Source organism: Atta colombica, unplaced genomic scaffold (assembly GCF_001594045.1).
Source record: "Atta colombica isolate Treedump-2 unplaced genomic scaffold, Acol1.0 scaffold203, whole genome shotgun sequence".
Classification (NCBI taxonomy): domain Eukaryota; kingdom Metazoa; phylum Arthropoda; class Insecta; order Hymenoptera; family Formicidae; genus Atta; species Atta colombica.
The window spans coordinates 121,812-126,799 of NW_017259298.1; the positions used below are offsets into that span (position 1 = coordinate 121,812).

A 4,988-nucleotide genomic window follows, 5' to 3' on the forward strand; every position below is an offset into this window, starting at 1 on the left:
TTATATTAAAAATGATCTTGATGTATTCCAGATTTAACACCTCTTTTGTAATTAATTTTAAAGAAGCAAAATATGTTGTAAAATATGTTGAATTTTTTATTTAGTATTGTCTTTCTATTCTTATAATTAAAATTTTTTAAATACTTTTTTTATTAACATTTATTAATTATAAAATATTAAAATATATTATTCTATAATAAAATAAATATAATTTTTTCTAATGCGCCAATTTTTATTTTGTGTTGAAATTTCTTAATTAATGAAGTTTCCCTTCCTTTTGGAAAAATTTCAAATTTATAAAATTTCGAATAATGAAATTTAACACTTAATTAACCCCTAAGAATGCGATCGATATTTAGGGTTAATGACTGTACTATTGAGATAAGTGCAGTTTAAATGCTCGATTTTCTTATCTTGCAACTATAAATGATTTTGCGTTGCGCCCAACCGGTTCTCGTTGGTCTCTCGCTAGACACGTGTCATAATTCCTGTTCCACCGTGCGTGACCGAGTTAATTTTATAAAATTCTTAGAGTTGGGGCGGACTTCTGAGGTCTCTCAATATGAGCTCCCCTCGACTTGAAACAATGTTGCTACCTTAGAGAAAGTATTTCTGTAACATGCCATTGCGCACGTTTGAATTCACTCATATTTTTCCATTTTTTCTTTTACACATTCACACATGCCACAATCAGTTTCAATTTAAAAGTTGTGATAAAAGCTTTTGTAAGCTCGTATAAATTGTATATTTGTATATTGAATTATATCAATATTTATTTATTAATATTTGCTAGAAAGAACTAGTGTTTTGCTTAAAATACAATTTTACATTTACGAAGGTATATTCAATATACAATAGCCTTAACTTTTTCTACGATTTTTATTCTGTTGGTCTAAATAAATTATAATTTTATTAAATCTCTCTCTCTCTCTCTCTCTCTCTCTCTCTCTCTATTTTTATTCATAGCTTTAGTTTAAATATAAAAAAAATTTAAACCAATTTTAAATGTCAATACAGTCAAATTTATATTATTTTTAATTTAAATAAAACAATATATAATATTAATATACATTAATTTAGAAATATTGAACTATAATGTTTTCGAAACTAAACAACAGATCTTCAAGATAGATTTTTTTTAAATTTAATTGACAGTGAAACTGCTACCTTATTTTTCACTACTATTATGCGATTTTTAAAAAATTGGATTAAAACTTAAAAAAAATGAATTAAGTTTTTTTATTCAAGAAATTTTGTTGATATTATTCTAAAATATATTGCGATAATCAATCATTTCGATAAAGAGAGATAAGATTAATGACGATGAGAAACGGATTGATTGGCGTATCGTATTTAGTGAGGAAATTATGGAAAAATGTTGCCCAGCGGCGACTATTTGAGATTTCCTTAAACCAGCTGGTCGAGTTATTACTCTATATACAGCCGCCTTTGATATAGTCACCGGGCAACTATCTCTTTTTCCATTATGCAATATATTGCTTTCTTTACGCGGCAGCCGGAAAGTAAGTTGCTGCATGGAGAACGCCCTTCTGGTTAAATATACGTGAATATGTAATAAAACAGAGACTTTGTTAAAAAGATTATTACATATCTCGCCGGAAATTGTATCAATAGTAATAATCTCTTACTTCGCGGAGAAAGTTTTCGAGATTTTCTTAATGACGAAATTGGAGAAACCGATCGAATAAGCAAAAAAACGATTAACTAGAATCAACATTCGGTCATTAAAACGTGATCAGATTCGAGAAGAATTGAATTGTATTTTGTTTTTAAACAAAAATATAAAAGCATAAGAAATTGCAATAATACGCTTAATATGTAGTAGTAAATGTTACGAATGACACAAATGTAGCATATATATAGTGCATTGAAATTCCGTCATTGAAATTACAAGAATTCGGGAAATTCTGTATATATATATATATTCTGTATGTACCTGATTCTGAATAATATTTATGCACAAAGTGACTGGAATAATGGAGGACAATTGAGAGTCTCAACTTGATATACAATGCGTAAAAATGTAAAAACAATGTATGATTCCATGGATATAATGAAATAATTAGACGTTTTGGCTCATCCTCAGATATGCAAATAAATTTTATTTATTTGCATATTTTTATAAATATGTTAATAGAATAGAATAGGATTTATTCTCTCAGCATTTCCATAAAATTAAGAATGGTCTTGATTTACAAATTTTGTTCTTATCTCATTCATTTATCCATACCTTTCTCACGCGCACTCCTATTTTAATTGCTTATTGCATTACTTCCTGTCTCTCTTTCTATCGTTATTATTACTCTTCTATTTTTTATTTATGTCTTAAATTTATTATCATAGTCAATATTCGTATAAATATGTTAATATTAAAATGATATTAGATCAGAATCAATTTATATCTCTAATAAAATATTTTGAATAAAATGTTTTATAAAAAATTTAGAGAAAATGTCTATCAAATAGAAGAAGATTAATTGCATCTATGAATGGTGACCATGACCTTGATAATTTATATAAAAATGTATATATACCTGTTTCATAATCTTTGACATCGTTTCAATCATTGTGTCGTTTATATGAAGATATGAACTGAACTTTGTTGTAGTATTATATCTCATGTGCCTCGTTGAACGCATTACATACCATTTTTGCACATAACTCCTCTCACTTTCACTTTGCTCGGATTTTAATCAAGATCTTAGCGAACGTAGCTGGAAAAAGACTGGTAAAGGATTTTCTTTAAATACACACACACACACACACACACACACACACACACACACACACATTCCTTATTTCTTTACTTCTGTTGCACCAATGATTATTAATTAATTACTAACTAGGACTCTTAATGTTACAACACTTCGTCAATTAATTAAATCATTTTTAAGGTGATATTGGTAATTTTCGGATACCAATAAAGATTTTCTGATTAAAACATCGAAGTTTCATTAAAGAGTGCTAAAAACTTTCCTTTTAATGCAAATGTAATACATTTTATATTTTATACTTTAAAATTAATTAATAATTTAAAAAATCATAAATATTTACTTAATTGTATAAGTTATAAATTGAATAATTAATAAGAAGGAAAAAAAAGAAAAGCTATTTGTTAATAGAAACTTTAAATGTAAAGTGGTATTAATTTTGAACATGGTTGGTCAATTCTGAACGAAATAAGATTTGAATTTAATTTCTTGGCTTTTTCCTATTTGATATCTTTTAGTACCTTCAAAAAATAAGATCGGAGTGTTAATTTGATTTCCTAAAATTGGATTTAAATCTTATTTCGTTCAAAATTATACCAAGTTTGAAATTGTACCATCTTACTTTACTATGTTTAAATCGCAAACTTGCTGAGATTATTTAATTATCGCTCATAACATTCGCATTACACAATGCGTAATTACTCACAGAAAATTATTCTGAAATCTGAACATAATTAATAGCAATGTCACGAGAGAACAATCGCATCATTAATATAATGAAGTTTCTTTAAACATATAATATGTAATTGATTCTTTTTAAACTTAATAATAATTAATAGGTGTCTTGTAATTTATACAATTTAAGAAATCAAAACGTAACTGTTTGTGTGTTTAATCTTCAGATCTCTAATTAGTTTTGATGATTTATCTTCGTAATGATTTACAACCTATTCATCGTAAGATATTAATCTTAAATCTCTCTCTCTCTCTTTCTCTCTGTCTCTTCTCTCTCTCTCTCTCTCTCTCTCTCTCATGGAGCGCACGACAAGTTTGTGGAAAAATGGCATTACGCAAGGCGTCATATTACGTGGAAAATAGTGACTTACCTTTGACTTGTATTTCTTATATAACTAATATTGCCCTTTTGATTCGCTTACAACTTAGTGCCTTATAGAATTTATATTGTTTCTGTGACAATTGAAAACATAGAAATATGATTTTATCTATATAACATTATGTGTGCGGTTTTTATTTTCATTTTCGAAATATATTTCCATTGAAATTTTTTAAATTATTGTGACAATAAATTTTAAATATATCTCAAAATTTTTTCATTAGATATATTTGTCAAATCAAAACTTACATTGCATTAAATACAATATTTATCAAGTTTTTAAGAGCCTTTTTTTACACTTCCTATATATGAAATTAAATGAATGCAAATCTCTCGTCATCGTTTTAATATTTATAATATCTTGCAATTATTCTTCTCTTTATTTTGTTTCGAATGCGAATATTTGACGGTGCGATAATTAAATTAGTTCTGAATTAATTATTTCCTGAAATGAAAAAACGCGCGGACTGCATTAACTTATGTTTATGAACTTACGTTTATACTTGTAAGTTTGTAGAAAATACATCATCTGAAAGCAATTTCAAGGCGAAAGGAAATTTGCTCATGATACTCACATGATTGGTTATTGATGAAGTTTGAATAGGAGCAGAGAATTGATCTTGCAAGGAGCAAGTGCGAGGAAAGCGTGTTACTTTCTATATGTGCAAAACTCGGACGGCGGTTTCACGATCAGTTAAAGCCATTTCGGTCATGACGATGACGTGCTCAACGAGCTCAAGTGCTTTCCATAATAATTCTCGAACACGGCATGTGGCATATATGCACCTAGGAAAGCTAGTTTCTAATTGCTTTAGTGCTCGAGCTAAGTGACAAGAAAATGAGAGATGATAATAAATGATATTAACAATTTTTATCCGCCATATTGAGTGTTTAACGATAACAAGTTCTTAAATTCTTATGTTTCTGTGTGCTGTCAGTCAATTCTTAGGTTTTTCAATTTCTTGAATTTAAAAAATCTTCCTCTGCTCTTATTTATTTGTATATCTTCACATTTCTCTCACATCCTTAAACATTCTAATTCAACTTCTTGAATTTTATATACTTATAGTTTGTGGATCTTTCAATTTTATAAAAAAAAAAAAAAAAATATATATTAAATACATAAAAAAATATTCAAAATT

At 27.5% G+C, this 4,988-nt stretch overlaps 1 protein-coding gene across 2 annotated transcripts in view; it reads left to right on the top strand.

Moving 5' to 3' along the window:
* LOC108687275 overlaps nucleotides 1-4,988 on the top strand; it is a 9,015-nt gene that overhangs the window by 816 nt on the left and 3,211 nt on the right. The window lies entirely within an intron of this gene.